We start from the raw sequence: 16,816 nt of genomic DNA, 5'->3' as shown, positions 1-16,816 counted from the left end.
GGGAGATGGATACTTGTGGGCCAGAAGTTAACTGACAGGAGGGCAGGATGGCCTGGGTCACTTTGGTGTGGCATTCAGCTGGCACTGAGAACTGCGTGCTTGGGCAGCCAGGGAGTCAGGCGGGCTGTGAACCACATAGGGCTGACTTACAGACAACGTCCGAGTTTGTGTCCTAGAAAGGAGGCTGCACCTCGGTCCCACAGGGAGCTTGCCCTGAACATGGCTGGAGGCACGTCAGGTGGCAGGGGTGTGACCCCCTGCCAGAGGCTCTGGGGACACCACGGAAGGACGAGGAAGCCTCTGGGGGCTCTCTCTCCAGGCTCCAAGCCTCAAACCCTGGGAGGTGAAGCCCATGGCTTCAGAACATTTCATCTTTTGAGCCCTCCCGAGAAAAGAAAAGAAAGGGAAGGGCCGGCGTGGGAAATCCTGTGGTCTCCATGACAATCAACTGCAGCCAGCCCTTGAGAGGGGCCTGGGCTCTGCCTCTCCCATCACAGGGATTCCCTTCAAGCTGAGTCACGGCTTCCTCAGCGTTGGCCCCACAGGACAGACGTCTGTGAGTGCTTTCTCCATATTAGGCCTGTCAGGTACCTAAAGCCCCTTTCACATGGGCCAGGAGTGGCTTTAGCCGTCCTCATCTGTGGAAAACGAGGGTGAGGGCCAGAGCCTTGCTGAGGTCCTATCTGGCCGGCCCTCCCTGGTGCCCGAGTGCTTCGCTGCTGCTTCGCCATTCACCTGGCTCACCCAGGGGCTCTGATGGGCTTTTTCTGGAAGATGGGATGGTTTTGCGGGAAGGCAGAGGGCACCTTGGCTACAGGTTCACTAGGCCTTCTGATGGACTGGAGCCTGGTTTTCTCCAGAACCTTCCTGTGGCAGTTTACCAGCAAACCAGCTCCTCCCACTGCACCCCACCCTTGAGCTGCCTCTGCAGGTGGTGGGCACCTAGCAGCCACACGGCCATCCCCGGCCCGCAGTGACCTCGCCCGCACCGAGGCTGCTCTGCTGGGGTGGTGGCCCGTCTCCAAGGGGTGAGGCAGGAGGCAGAGCTGGGGAGCCCAGTGGGGGTGAGGAAGGAACTCATGGGGGTGACCCCACCAGCAGGGCCCAGACCAGCTGCTGCCTGAGGTCTGGGAGGAGCAGGGGTCTCAGTCCGACGACTCCCATGCTCTGAGTCCAGGCTGAGTTGCCGGGGAAACGACCCTGAGCCCTGCAGGCCTGGGGGTCCCACGGGTGGATTGTCAAGATAATTGCATGGAATGGTCCTCCCCTCTGAAGCCCTGCAAGCTCCTGCCCTTGTCAGGGGGCTCCCTCTGGACACATGCAGCCTCCCGCTGAGGAGGGCCCCGCCTGGAAGAGGCTGCAGGCGCCTCAAGGTCAGCGCCCATCCAGCCTGGCATACTGCTTCCTGGCCCAGACCTGGCTGCCATCCACGCCCTGCCAGTGTCTAGCCAGGCTCACGGAGGCCCTCAGAGACCAAGCGCTCCAAGAAACTGAAACCCAGGGCTGGTCCAAGCTGCACTGCCGGGCCACGGTGCAGTCGAATCCCTGACCCAGAGTTCAAGTTTCCTTCCTTCGGACAGTCAACTGGGTGTCACCTGCAGGACAGACCTCTCCTCCTGGGCTAGGCCCTCTTTCCACCTGAGGGCTCCAGCTCCCTGTGACCAGAATGCCTAAGGCACACAGACCTCATGACACGTGCCCTTAATCGTCAGGGTCCCTTGAGGTGGAGGGGATAGGTAAGGGAAGGCGTCGCTGAATCGCTGACACTTTTCCCCTCAAACGGTGGGGGTGACCTTCCGAGCAGTGAGGCAGCAGGTAACAGAAGTGCCGGGAGTTGGGGGCCCGACGGCCTGCTCCATTGTCCCCAGGAATGGCTTTGGGCGCCCCCTGCCCCACCAGCCTTCCTGTTAGCAAGCTGCTCTGTTCACACTTTCCTCTACTCCATCCTGTTCTTCCCAAACTAGTCCTTCGCTCCAGGCTGAGGATCACTCCCTGTTGCTTGGTGAGGCGACCACAAGCACCTACGGACAGCGAGCGCCTCCTTTCCCCCTTAGTCACCCTGGGCCGGGACACAGAGGCCTGAGTGTCCCCCCACGCTGCCCCTCTCAACGCCGCCACCAGACTTGGGCCCAGCAGCCTGGTGCCCACATGGTCACCCCACCCAGGCCAGAATGTCCCCCTCCTTAAATTCTTCACTCGAACGGGCTGCCCTCATGGTGTGGGTCCCAGGCAACCACAGTGATCCACTGGTATCTCACATTCCCATGTGATCCTCTAAGGATGTGCCTTGAAGGGTTCCCATCTTCTGTGGCGGCAGCCTCAGTGCCCGGCCCGTGGGCGCCATACGTACCTCATGTCTCAGTGTCCTGGCCCAGCCAGAAGGTCACACAGTGACCCTCCAGAACCAGGAGGCCCTCCACGTCAGCAACAGCCCCTTACTGAGAGACCCCTGAACCCGGCTGCACACGAGTCACCCAAAGACTGTCCGGGACTCCAGGAGTAGGTGACGCGTATTCCCGGTTAGGACTGAAAACCGCCGCCCTGAACTGCTGCCAGCCCGGCGATGCTGCTCTCCGTGGGTAGTTGTTTCACGGCCCCGGCAAAGGGCTGCAGAGCCTGGGCCTGGCTCCGACCACTCTCCTTTTCCGACTGCTTTGGCTGCTCTCCTTCTCCAACCGCTCCCCACCCATCCAGGGCCTGCGTCCTAGCTTCCCCTGACTTTCTGCTTTGTCCCCGCCTTAGGGTCCCAGGTCCTATGTGCACAGCCCTGACTTGCTCCATTGGAAGGGTGCAAGGGAGCTAAGCCCTCTGGCCTGGACAGAGTGGCCACCCTGCCCTCAGTCCCAGCCTGGCAGCCCCGGGGATGGGGTGGGGGAAGCACAGTGCTCCCCTGGGTCCCAGCCTCAGAGGCCCCGGGGGGTGGGGAAGCACAGCGCTCCCCTGGGTCCCAGCCTCAGAGGCCCCAGGGGGGAAGCACAGTGCTCCTCTTCCCCGCATGCACCTCCCCTGCCTTCCTGGCCACATCTGGCTTCCACAGGAGAGAACCTTCTCCAAGGAGCTAGAACCATTAGTGCCTTTCTGGCCTTCCAATCGTTCGTCTGGGAGTTTTACGGAATTTTACGATCTGAGATCATTTTCTGTAGCTCTTCACAAGTGCCCACTTAAAGGGCACTGAGATAAACGTCAGAACAGACTGGGAAGTGAAACGCTAATACCCACTGCTGGTAACAAAGAGCAAATATCAGAGCAGCCTTGGGGCTTGAGTCTCTTGGACAATGTGAAGAGATCAGAGTGAAAGGGCTGGGAGGATGGCAGGGTCACAGCCGAAGGGATGGGACAAAGAGAGCGTGGAGGGGACTGCTTCAGTTCTCTGTGGCCAAATGCAAAGGGGGTTTCTCTTCCCCCCTCCACCCGCTGTCAGGAGGCTGCAAAAATTTCTTTTGTGATGTCATTTTCAGGGAAATTTAAGATGCATGAAATAGGCTTTTCATCCGAATGTCCCTTTCCAGCCTAGGAGATCTTTATGGGATTAAGCACATGAGAATGAGAAAGGGCTCCAGACAGGACGGTGTCCTGCAGGTGCCTGAGGAGTCCCAGGTCTCGGTTACAGAAGAGACAGCCCCCTGCCTTCCCCCGCAGAGTGTGTCAGCCAAGGGGTCTGCTGGGGAACCCCCAGCACCCCCTCACAACTGCCCACAGTCCACGGTCTGGGCGATGGAGTTCAACCCCGAAATGGCAGCCTTGATCAGGGAGAGGTGACCCTGAGCCGGCCCGCTGCGGCCTGAAGAAGAGAGGGCAGCGTCCCGACGAGTTCGGGATCTGGATGGATTCGCTTGTCAAACGACGGCTGATGTGTTAATGAACACAGGGCAAGCGGCAGAATGACTCTGAGTCTGGAACCCTCTGCCAGAAAACCACAACTTTCACCACAGCCAAACAGAATCACACGTTTGTAAACACAAAGACAAGTTTTGGGAGGAGGTACATGAAACGGAAAGCAGAGGCTACTTGTGGGGGAGGAAGGGGTGGGGAGGGTCTCTCACATTTCACACTATTCTCCTGGGTTATTTCCATTTTTATCTTACATGGGTTAAAATGTCTTTTAAAACAATCCGGAAATCACTTAGAAACCTAAACGTTTGGGGATCTTGTGGACCCCCTCGTGGAGATCTCGGAGGCGGAGCAGTGAGATTTAACAATGGAAACAAGCACAGCACAGATGAGAGGATCAACAGCCGGGAAATGGTATTTTTAGCCACGGTGGCTCTTTGCTTCAAAGGCGTAGGTTTCATATAAAACCAGGCAAACCTCCTACAGAGTCTGCCTGTTTGCAAGGAGTGATTAGCATAACACTCCTCACATGAGAAGACGCCTGGCTCCACTCTGAGGCAGGAGTGCCTACTACGGGGTGGCTTCTCCTGAAATAGAGTCTGAGCAGAAGAGCAAAGTCTTATTAACGGAGACGAAGGCCCGGCCTCCCACCAATGCTGGAAAGCCACCTCCACCCCAGGGCCTGGGGCTGGTGGGTGAGATGCAGCCAGGTCAGGGGAGATCTGAGACTGCAGCCTCGCATGGGAGCCTCCCTCCTGTGCGGCTACTTAAGTCACGTGTGCCTTGTGTAAGCACCTTCCGGTTTCAAGAATGGAAGGTCTGGGGACCGCCTTTCTAGATGCCCCTTCCAAGGGGGAGGCCAGAGCCAGGTCAGGGCTGCGGAAGGCGGCGGGGCTGAGGAGACAGCCAGCAGGGGCCGGGGCCCAGGGCGCTCACGCCTGTCCAGGCCCATCCATCCTGCTTCCCTCTCTGGCCTCTCCTCCCCGAGCCGGGCTCTCCACTCTGCGGCCACTATGCTTGGCCTGTAGGCACATCTTTGATGGCTGTCTTTCCTCTCCTAGGAGCGCCCCCGCTGGCTCAGGAAGACGAAGCATGTAAAGGGATGCCTGAATTTTCTCCAAACACCACAAAAATGAAACAGAAGCTGTGACCTTCCCAGGATCTGGGCTGGGGATGGGTATCATCGGGCAGCTGCCCTATCCCAGCAAGCCTGGCACCCCATCCTGGGGGGAGTGTGCCCTCGGACCGCGTGATGGGGCTGCGGCAGAACGCGGCAGTGCTGCTGCTACCGCAGGCACCGCTGGCAGGAGACAGGGCAGAGGACCGCAGGGGAGGGGATGGGGGCACAGTCCTTTCTCCCTCCTGCTCCCCGCAGGGTCTTCCTGCAGAGGGTCAGGGGACCGGGAAATACTCACAGGCGGGGTGCACAGCTGAAGACCTGAGAAAGCAATTACCATGCTACTTGGGGGTGCCAGGAGAAGCAGAAGGAACTGGACTGGGGTGGTGGCTCAGGCTTGAAGGGTAGGAAGGAAGTGAGGTAATCCCAGGAACCTGCCAACTGTTCAGGCCAGGGGCTACCGGCAGAGAGGGGCGGGAGGCCCCTCAGGAGTGGACTTGAAGGAGGCAGGCCAGTCTGTCAGGAAGGGGATCAGCTCCCGTAGGAGACAGGGAGAGGCTGACTCCTCTCTGGGGACAGATAAGGCAAGCTGGCTGAGCTCACAGACACCTGGGACTAGCTGCCTGACAGAGCCGCACGCGTCACGGCAGGGACGTCTGGGCATCAAGAAGGTCTGAGACTCAGTTCAAGTTATTTGCTCACACTGCCGGCCCCAGGACCACTGAACCTTCCAGAACGATGTAATGGCCATGTCCCTTGTAAAGCAAGCTTCCTGAGCCGCTCCTTAACCACCCTCTGGTGTCTGAGGAGGCCAACGGCGCAGCTGGAGATGGACAGTGAGCGTTCCCATCACCGCGAGCCCTGGGCCCCACTTCCCTGCCATTCACGGAAGCGTGGGGAACGGGGCTCTGGGAACTCAGGCAGTCCCCCGGCTCGGTGCCACCCACCCCAGCGTGGCCATGTGTCGGGGTGTCTCTCAGCACTTGCGCATGCCCGCAGCAGGTGCAGAGGGCCTTCTGAGCCTGCCCGGGGCCCCATGGGGGCCCACGCTCTGGCCCTGGGCTTCTGAGCACACTTTTCCTACACAGCACCTTCTCCTACCACCTCCCCGCCATCGAGTGCCTTATTTTCCATGGCTCAGGGACTCTGCCTCTCTTTCCAGAAACTTCCCTGGACCCCTCCCTCTGTGCTGGGCACCCCCCCACCATGTGCTCCCACAGAGCATCACTGCTGCTCAAGTTTGGGGCCCCCCGGGAGGGCACTGGGACCCCATCTCTGAGGCCTGCTCGGTGAAGAGTGGAGGCTGGCACAGCAGCAGCAGCCCCTCCGGAGTGGGGCGGGGAGCTGAGGACTCTGATCCACGCTCACGGGGGGCGGGGGGGGATGCGAGCGCTTGCTCTCGGCAGTCCATTCAGAGATGAGGACTCTTGCCTGGCCTGACAGCTGTGGCCTAATTTCCAGGGCTCTACCCGGCTCCTTAATTTTACCCACTTGGTATTTTCATTCCTGAAGCGCTGGGGGATGGAGAGGGAGTGGGGTGGGGGAGGCATGGAGAGCGGAAGGGCTGAGCGCCTGGGGCCAGCGGACTCGGGCACGGCGGCGGCGGGGGGGGGGTGGCGGGGGCCCAGTTCAGGGGGGGAAGCAGGGGGTGAGGAGGGCCAAAGCGGTGGCTTTTTTTTTTTAATTTTCAAAAGGAAAAACAACAACAACAAAAAGCCAGCTCCCAAATCCTACCCCCCAAATCCTACCCCCTGATTTTCCTCAGTAAGCGTTTTCAACAAGGTCACAAATGCACTGGCTCTATAGATTCTTGGCTCCAAACCACATTTCAGGCAGCCTTTAAAAGCTAGTTCTTGGCGTAGCTTCAGCTGAGCCTGAGGAGAGGGAAAACTAGGGCACTTTTATGCTCCGAGAAAACATAAGATCCAGGTCGCAGCTTCTTGGCTCTGCTGGAGCTGCCGGGCACCACCTCCCTGCAGGCTCAGACCTGTGGGCCCCATCGAGCCTGCCGTTTCCTCCAGAGCGGGAGCCACGGCACCGGGGCTCATATTTCTTAGTCACTCGTCTGCTGTGTCACTGGACTGCCACCTGGGTGAAGGCAGGAGCGTGTGCCCAGGGCTGGCTCGGGGCCTAGTACGCTGAGGTCGCCCCAGGACCAGCCCCAGAAGAAGGCGTGCACCTGTGACCCTGCCGCCGCCTGGGTGAGCCTGTGCTCCTCCCTGCCTGTCCCACAACGCTCCTGCCACCACGACCCGAGGGTGCCCCCCGTGGACCACGGGGGCTGGGTCTGTAGCGGCCTAGCCCGGGCGTGGCGCAGGGCAGAGCCCGAGTCCCCTCCTGTGTGAGAGGCCTTGGTTGGCCCTCAAGGCCCCTCCTGGGTGCCAAACTGAGCCCCAAGCCCAAACTGAGGTGCCCCTCGTCCCCTGAGTCATGGCCTGGGGCCACCACGCTGGGGCCTAGGTGGGGAGACAGAATGAGCGGCCTTGCTGGGGGCAGGGCTGGGTCTGAGTCAGTGACACAGCAGCACACAGCAGACAAGGCCTAGCCCCTGGCACGGTGCAGCGCTGCAAATGGGAACCACAGAAAAGGGATCAGACCATCTGGAGGCCCGACTCCTCAGGTGCCGCCCCCCGCCCACCTGCCCCCCATGGTGGTCTCCGGGAAGGTCAAAGGGACACAGACGGCTCCCCACCCGCCACAGCTGGGCAATTAGGCTGCAGGCAGAGGGGAGGGGGTCCCTTCTTCCACCACCGCCCTGGAGGGCCCTCGGTGTCGCCTGCTTCATACACCTTTCCAGGAAGCACTGAGGCTGACCACAGAGTGGACGCCAGCTGGGTCTCCTGTCCACAGCCTGGGGTTCTGGTTCCAGAACCAATTTTCCATAAGCAGCAGCCCCTCTTCCCCGTGGGAGTGGGGCACAGGCCCAGGTCCTGAGACCCCAACCCGGCATGGGGCTGATGGGGAGGAGAGACCTGGGCCTGAGGAGGCCCAGGGGGGCTCCTGCTTCGGGCTTGCCAGTCCGTGTCCCGACTGCAACCGAGTCCCAACGGGCAGGGCGTGGGGGTGGGGACGGAGGAGGGGAGGCCGCCGGGGGGCAAGTCTTAGCCTTAGTCTGCTCAGCAGCTTTCTTGCCTACGCTTCTCTAGAAGACAAGAGACAGCGACAGTCAGCCACAGAGCGCCTGCCTTCCAGGAGCCGAGCCCAAGGGAGCAGCCGCGGATGGCACTGGAGGAGCCAGGGGCTGGGAACGGGGGAGCGGGAGTGCCAGGCCCCCAGCCCCGGCTCCCTGATGGACATGCAGAGAGGGAGGGAGCTTCATCGCAAGGATCCTCACTGCCACCACCAGAACCTCCCGCACAATCACCAGGTACAAGACACTCCCCGGAGCACTGTCTTGTGGGGACACTTAACCTCCCGGGAACTGGCAGGAGACCATGGCGGCTACTATCTCCACTTTCGCACAGGAGAATGATGCTCAGCTGAGCGGCTGCAGGCCCTTTCCTCTGGAGAGCATTCCACTCCGCTCCGCCCCACCCAGGGGCCCATGACCCTGCAGGGCACAGCCAGCACATGGAGTGAGACACAGGGGCCACCTCCCTGCCAACAAGCGAGGCCAAAGCAGAGAGGCTGACCGCAGACAGGCTGAGAGGAGAGATGGCACCACAAGGAGACGCCAAGTCCCCGGGCCTTGCAGCCCACACCTCGGTCTGACTCTAAGGGCCAGGCAAGGCCCCTTGTTGTATTGGTGACTGTGACCCCAAGACTGCTGACAACTGTAGTTATATCTAAGTGGCTCTAACCCAGAAGCCCTGGGGTTCAGCTGACGGGGGGGATGGAAAGAAGGTGGCCTCCGAGACCCTGTCCAGCGCGGAGCTCTAATGCCTCTGGGCTTTAGGCGGATTGTACTCGGAGTCCAGCGCGCTGGGAATGCTTACCAGACACGGGCAGCTCCATGGTTGGTTCTCACGAGCTCCTAATCCCCTGAGAAAAGCACCACAAACCGTAAAAAATGCTGAGAAGCAAAACGTGTCACCTGAACTACATTAGAAATAAAGAACTTCTGTTCATCAGAGACACTTTTAAGGGGGCGATAAGGCAAACCGCAAAGCAGGAGATAATTACAGTACACACGCTGGAGAGACTTGAATTCAGAACGTATAAAGAATTTCCACAGATCAGTAAGAAACTCACCAGAAACCCAACGGGGAAATGATTTAAACAGGCTCATTGCAAAAGAGGATATCCAGAAGGCAAAAAAGCGATGAGAAGTTCTTTAGCTTCATGGTCTTCAGGGAAATGAAAATGAAAAGCACAGGTGAGGGGAGTCTCCTGGTGGTCCACGGGTTAGGACTCTGCGCGTCCAGCGACGGGACCACTGCATTCAAGCCCTGGTTGGGGAACTAAGAGGCTGCAAGCCAGGCAGTATGGCCAAAGCCAAACAAACGAAAGCCCACCTGGGGATACCACCACAAGCCCATCAAAACGGCTGAAAGCAAAGTGATGATCCAAGTGCTGGTGAGGACATGAGCAACAAAAGCGCTCACACATCCTGGATATAAGCGGAGACCGGTGCGGCTAGGACAGTTCTCTGTCAGAGCTAAACACGTGTATGGCCCTGCTCCGGCAAACCCCAGGCGCTGTCTAAGAAAAACGTGCACACGTGCCCACCAGAAGACACGGGAAGGGACGCCCAAGGCAGCATTATCCACAGCAGTGCCAAAGAAGACAGCCCAGATGCCCAGCTGCCCACGGCAGCAGGATGGGCAGGTGAGCCTCTGCTCTCACACAGGGGGGACGAGACAGACATGTGAACTGCTGCTATGTGGACACAGTGACTCTCATAAACACGCGGTGGGCCAAAAAAAAAGCTTATAAAAGAGCACAGATTGTATGATTCTGTTTATATATAGCTCAAAAAATCAGGTTAACAACAACAAAAAACCCTCCAAAAACAAAAACAAAAAAATCAGGTACACGAATGTACAGTTAGAAGTCAGGTCAGTGCCTACTTGGGGGAGGAAGAGTAGGGAGGAGACGCGAGAGGGACCTCTGGGTGCTAGAAACGCTCTGCTTCTTGATTTCATCACTCATTACCTGGATACAGGGACCCGGCGAAAACTAGCCAAGCTGTAGGACACTTACGATTCACATACCTATATGGTATGGTGTTATTTAATGAAAAATTTACATTAAAAAAAAAGGATTCGTGGAAATTGAGCCACAGAGGGAGGAGAGGCTGCCACGGTGGCCTGACCAGGAGGAGACGGACGTGCGGCACAGAAGCCAAACGTGTCATCGTCACGTGGTGAAGAAAAGAGGGCTTTGCCAGAGAGACAGCAAAATGGCAGAGAAAACAAGGCAGAACCGGGGACACAGGAGGCTCCGAGTCTGCCGATGACAAGGCTGCGGGTGCAGACGGGAGCTCCGTTATCTGGCTAGGGTGGCAGCTCTCTGGGAGAATGAAACGAGGAGGCTCAGACAGCCCCACGTTCAGGGAAGGTGGTCACGGGCGAGAGCAGGAGCTGGGGCGTTGGACCGTGACTGCAGCCCCGATGGGCGTGCGGCCAGTGGAGATGGACAAACTTCACGCCCAGGAAAGCAGCGTCGGAAGGGAAAGAGTCACAGGCATGGCTGGAGACAGATGCTTGACAGAGGGCTGGAGAAAAACGAGATGCCTCAGGACGGCACTTGAAATCTGTCTCAGCTCAGCTTCAAAGAGAGAGAGAGAGGCCAATGTAGGTGATGTGAGCAACTGTGATAAACCAGAGGAAAAACAAACGAGCTGGGAGGAGACAGGGGTTGAGACTTGTTCTTCTGAGCAAGAATCAAAACGGAGATTTAGACCAAGAAAGACAGTCAGTCCCTGTCCGAGAGCCAGGCAGTTCCTGTGAGATGATGTCATCTAAATACAGACCGGAAACAGGCCAGCGTGGCGGGCAGGCAGGAGTCTGGAGGCCCGGGGCCTGAGGGAGACGGGGAGGGACTTGCAGACTCATCCTCGGTCCCCTTCCGAGTGGGGACAGGCAGAGGCTGACAGCCGGGAGAGGGTGGCGAGGGGGTGGCCACAGAAGGGTTCCCTGTGGGTCAGCGATGCCTGGAGAGGCCCCATCCAGCCAGGCTGAGGAAAAGCAAGTCCAGGCTGGACGCTGGGCGGTTTTCCCCCACAGCCTCCAGCACCCAGAAGACAGCTAAGGCCCTGGGCTCTGGGCTCCACGGTGGGTGCACAGCGCCCCTGGAGGTGCCCTGAGACATGGGTGAGGGGCAGGCGCAGGGGCTCCTGGGCCACAGGGAGACTCGAGGGTGAGGGCAAAGGCCCAGCGCCCACGCTCTCCTGGGAGCCAAGCTGCCTGCTTGTAAGGAGACTCCCACTGTCTGCCCAGGACCCCATGAGCGTGCAGCTGGGCTTACAAAGCCCCCTCCCCGCGTGCTGCGCTCTGTCACGTGGGCGGGTGCCTGCCGTCTGAGCCTGCATTTGGCGCCAAGACTCCCCCAGGCCAGGGCCCTTCCGACGCATCTGCTCAGAGACGGGAGCTCTCCTTCCACGTGGAAGGGGCAGCTGGTCTGACGCCTTTTCCAAACAGCACGTGATGGAAACCCTTCAGCGTGTTTTACTGAACTTGAGTATGAGTGTGTGTATGTGATCTCTGTGGTCACCTGCTAGAAGAATATGCTTGTGGGGAGAGGGCAGGACCACAGAGGCGCCTCCCAGAGCAGCCTACTCTAGGAAAGCCAAGGTGAAAAGGCGCAGAGGCAGAGATTCCCAAGAGCTGGGCACAGTGCGCCACCGGACACTGGCCTCTGCAGCTGCTGTTCCTGGAGCTTCAGAGCACACTTAGCCCGAGGACTCCCACTCGTCTCTCCCGGCGCAGGTGCAGCCCTCCTCCAGGGAGCCGGAGGATGAAAGTGACCTCTGGGGGCCAATTCCAAACCTGCTGATATTCTGTTCAGTTGCTACACTGTGATCCCCGGCAGCTACTTTCTAATTAACCGAGCTGTCTGGCTTCCCAAGGTCAAAGCTTTGCTAGTTTCCTGGCGACCTGAGGTAAGGTATAAACAGATCCAGAGACAACTACAGGTTCCACAACCTCTCAAGCTTCAGAGGGAAATTCACTATCTAGTTCCCAGCTTTTGGCTACAGTGCAGGGAGCTGACGCTTCTCAGGTGTGTGGACTACAAAGCAAGCACTTTTAACTGGAGGCTGGGATGGCCCAGCAGGTGCCGCCACCCATATGATGAGTCTCTGGAGGCCTTTTAAGGCATCCCACGCGGTGGGCACGAGGTGGCTCCAGAGTCCTTCCCCTCCACAGGCGCTCCTGGATGTGGGGCAAACCGCTGGCTCCATGGATCACATGGCCTCCCTCTGCTAAGTCCACCCGTTACCTCTAACCTCCCAGCAGCCCTGCTCAAAGCCTCCTTCGATCCTCTGCTTCCACCAGCAGCCCCCTCAAGGATCCAGGAGGACCCTCGGAATGTGGGGCCACTTCCCTCTAGAACTCCCCAGACTCCCAGAGCACACTGCACAGGGTTCTCTCTGGCCAGCACATCCTCTCCTCCCCCACACTCCTGGCTGCACCTAATTAATCCCAGCCTGACCCAGCAAGGCCCATCGCATGTGATTTCCATACTCCAGAAGAAAAGATGTCACTTCTTGCAGGGAACTCCAGTGTGCACGAGAGTGGGTTCTACATGGAGGACAGCGTGCGGACTGCCTAGGGGAGGCCCTGGGTCACAGATGGTTCTGCGAGGTGCTGGATGCTGGCATTTTGTCAAGGACGAGAGAGCAGTGGAAATGGACTGGGCTGGGCTCTCTGCGTTTTTGCCCCTTCCAGGGACGTCTTTTCACCTGCGGGCAGGGCTTTCTTGCAGGCAATCTCTGGCATGTCGGCTTGGGCCACCCTGCATTCACAAGCCCTCAGCGTCGTTCCGCTTAGGAGATGAAAGTCAGGAGCTGGCTGTGCAAAGCAGCTTCTGCCACACACTCCCTGTGCTGTCCTGCGTCTCATCTCACAGACGCACCCTGGCCCCTGGAGAGGAGTGATGGGGGAAGGCTCCAGAAGGTTCCCACAGGCAGCTGGGCAGGCTGACTGAACGCTGACAGAGAGAAGAGCTGCTCCTGAGAGGGATGGAGCGATCCCCTGAAGAAAGCCCCCAGCCCCGCTCAGTGTCCCGTCCCCTTCCCCTCGGCGGAGGACCCATCACCATGGACGACTGACGGAAGACCCCAATCCTCCTGCAGCCCGGGGAGGAGCCTCGGGACCTGTTTCTGCACACAAACTCAGGGGCGCATGTGTCTGTCACAGCAGTTTGTTTTTACTGTGAGCAAATGACGTGATCCGTTAAAGGGGCGCGAGGGAGAGCTGAGCTGGGCCTCCCAGCAGCTTCCCTGCAGGCTGGGGGCCGTGGGAAAAGCTGCTTTCCGCACCGCTCTGTGAACAGGGTCTGGCCAGGTCCTGCGATTCATCTTTCATTCACACCAGCACAATGGGCTCTGGGGGCCAACCAATGACCCCGGCAGGTATGGTGTCACGCAGAAAGGGACAGGGAAACAGGGTGCCACTGATGCTGAGCAAACTCCAAAGGCCCGGGGGATGCAGACGGTGAGCGGGGGCCGGGTCGGGAGGGCGGGCCCACGCTGCGGGCTGCCCCGGCCACAGGGGCCGCCTGTCCCCAGGGAGGAGTGCACGAGGACAGCACAGCGGAATTTCCCAATTACGGCGTGAAAACAGAGCTCCTCTTGCACCACCGCGCCCCCTCCCGCCCCACAAGTAAAAACCAGTCCAGTTTCCAGTGGCTTCCTAGCCCGGGCTCCGGCCCCACCACCCCCCTCAGTGGCCAGTTTCCCACTCCACCCGCCCCCAACGCGGGGCTCTTCTGCGGAGCCCGGGGGCGGCGGTGAGGGGGAACAGGATTAGCAGGGGACGTATTAGGGACACTGGGCCTCGGCTGCACTGGATGAGCTGCCAGGCATGTCTGTGTCGAAGAAGGGCCAGAATGAACCAGAAGCTGTACCCAGTGGGGCTTCTCAGGGTCTGGGTCTCGTGGAAGAAAGCCTCGTGACAGCTCCCCCCGCCAGACTTGGGCCCCTTCCCAATGCCTCATTTTGGGGGCTTCCCTTTCTCCTGGGACAGGGCTTGGGACTTCAGCCACCATGGACGGGGCTGGCTGGGGCTGCAGCCCTGAGTTCACAGCACAGTCACTGGCTGAAAAGAAAGCATTCTCCAGCTAGCCCTCTTTGCAAGGCAGCAGGGAGGAAGCGGGGTGGGGGAGGCACAGCTGATTAGGCCCAGGCCGCCGGAGGGCCGAGCTGGCCGGGGGTGAGCGTGCTCAGCCGCGCAGGCTCCGCACAGAAGCAAGCCTTGTCAGGATCACAGCTGTTGGGCTGCGCTGGAGTTCATGTCGCAGTTTATCAAAGAGGCTGCGTTTTCTCCCTCCTCTCCTCTTCTCTGGAATATAGTGGGACGGTTCGTGGGAAAACAAGCCCTGTGCTTGTTCCGTCTGCACTGGCTGGGGGGTGGGATGGGCCAGAGGAAATGTACACACACACCCACTCGGGGCCGGACCGCTGGTGGCGCCCTGGGAGCCAGCGCTCGGCACAGAAGGTTGGTTCTCTCACCCTCAGCCGGGCCCAGTCTCCCCTCCCCACAGAGCACGGGGTTGGGGAAGAGGCCGAGGCTGCGTCCTGAGGCCGACAGAGGCACCCCCTAGCTGTCTGCGGGCGCCAAACGCACAGCATCTGCTGCACCTTGCTCTGCAGAACGACGGGGCAGGTGCAACGACAGCGTCTTACAGCCAGAGCAAACTGGGCTTGGAGACAGTCCACAAGCTAAAGACTGGAGGAACTGGGATTCGAACCCAAGGTCGTTTGACTTGAGAAGCCCCCTCTTCAACTGGCTCCCAAGTGCCTGTGGCATCTGCCTGACCGCCGTGGAGCCCTGGGGCGGGGGCTGGTGTGGGCAGGGCTGGCGCTCACACCACCTGTGCTCAGCATCCGTCCACCCTGAGTCCCTGCAGCATGAAGAAGGGCCTGGGCCTGGGGCGGGGCACAGCAAGCCCCGCTGAGATCCGGTTTTGGAATCCCTGGCCTCCCCAAACCCAACATACCTCTACACAGTTATGCCCACCCGATAACAAGGCCACATGGACACGGAGCAGATGTCCGACCCCTGCAGGGGCTCTGTTCCCAACCCCCACGGAGGGGCAGCCCGGGAAGGCCAGGCGGTTGGGGAACCTCTCCCCGGCCTGTGGAGGGTCCTGCCTCTTCCTCAAGGCCAAGACCCACAGCCAAATGTCTGTCCTCAAGAACTCCGGACGCCTCTGTCCTTCCAGTCGCCGTTCCTGGACCCTGAGCTAAACGCACCACTGCAGGAACAACAGCTAGGAACTGCAAAAAGAGTCTCTTTCCTTTCTTTGCTCAATGTTGGGGGTTGAGGGAGCAACTTATAGTTGGCTGAACACGACAAAGAGCAGGTTAAGAAACATCCACTGTCTCTTATCAGACCTGTGGCTTCACCTCAGCCGTCTGCACGCATCACTAGTGTGCACTTCTTTAAAGCCACCAGCGGAAAGTAAGGAAATGAGTCGGGACACAGGTGGGCAGGCTGACCCTCCCAGGCGCGGGCCCCAGCGAAGCTCTGCCTCAACCCCGTCTGACCACGAGGAAGAGGGCACACGGCTTCAGGCCTCCTCCACGTGGGGGGCGGGGCACACTGGTCAGCCTCCCAGGGCTAGCGCGGCCCCGAGGAAGCTGTGATTGGACATGCCAAGGGCTGCTGCTATTTCAGGGGGCGGGCAGGATGGCAGGAGGGATAACATATGTGAGCGGCCCAATGACAGGGCCTTCCGTCCTGCCCCGGAGCTCTCCACCTGGGGCTGGGAGAGCACGCTGGCTAAGCGGGCTGGGAGTGAGCTGTGCCGTGGGGGCAGGCGCCGTGCACACGGAGGCCCCAGTGTGGTCCTCGAGGGACGTGAGCCCCAGAGCAGCGAGTAACTGCTGTGCTGGATGGACTCGGCCCCAGAAGGCTGCGGGGCGAGGATTCTCTGGGGAGCTGGGTGCTGGGAGGTCCTGGCGTGCAGGGTGGGCAGGCCCCTCAGGGACCCGGCTTGACCTTCTCTCACAGACGGGACACAGGGCCAGCTACAAAGTCAGAGGAGTGCAGGGGTCTGCAGCCCAGCTCCAACCGAGTCAGGTGGGCACGTGGCCTCCTCTCATTCCCCTCCTGCAGCAATAAGGATTCCCAGCAGCCTGGGACGCCTGGGAGACCCCCCAGAGTAAGCAAAGCCTCGCCACCCTGAAGGCTCTGCACAGGACCACGGGGACGCAGGACCACCAGCTCCGCAAACCCTCGGTGATGGGACAGGGAACGCCCCTGCACATGCACACGCGCACCCACTCCGTGCTGTCTGGGGAGGTCGGCGACCCCCAGCACCCTCTCCCCAGGCCCCGCTGGGGCATGCCAGGCTGATGGAGGCTGGAAAAACCCACTGCAGTGGGGCTCTCCAGAGAGGAAACTAGCTCAAACTCCTTTTTCAAAGGCCCCTCTCTCCACTGGTTTCCTGAAAGTCTTCCAGGCAAGGAGGACTCATCAAAAGAGCCAACACCTCTGCAATTTGGAATGCCGAATGAAGCTAGCTGTCAGTCATGTGGGGAGAGTCTGTCATTTTCCTGGTGGGGGGGGGTCCCTTCAGTCCCCAACTCGATGAGAAAAAACAAACATGGAAACCTTCCGCTTTTGGCCAGTGAGGTTCAGAATCCACTTCTGCCCTCTGTAACTGTGACTGTCACCTGGGATCACTCTGTACCCCAGGGGCCCTTGGTGCTGTATGGGGACACTTTTGACTGTCCCGACAGGGGCAGTGACGGTGCTCCTA

At 59.7% G+C, this 16,816-nt stretch overlaps 1 protein-coding gene across 1 annotated transcript in view; it reads right to left on the bottom strand.

Moving 5' to 3' along the window:
• Window positions 1–16,816, bottom strand: part of VAC14 (VAC14 component of PIKFYVE complex) — a 76,423-nt gene that overhangs the window by 16,227 nt on the left and 43,380 nt on the right.

Source organism: Bos taurus, chromosome 18 (genome assembly GCF_002263795.3).
Source record: "Bos taurus isolate L1 Dominette 01449 registration number 42190680 breed Hereford chromosome 18, ARS-UCD2.0, whole genome shotgun sequence".
In the NCBI taxonomy this organism is placed as follows: domain Eukaryota; kingdom Metazoa; phylum Chordata; class Mammalia; order Artiodactyla; family Bovidae; genus Bos; species Bos taurus.
This window is presented reverse-complemented; position numbering and strand designations above follow the sequence as displayed.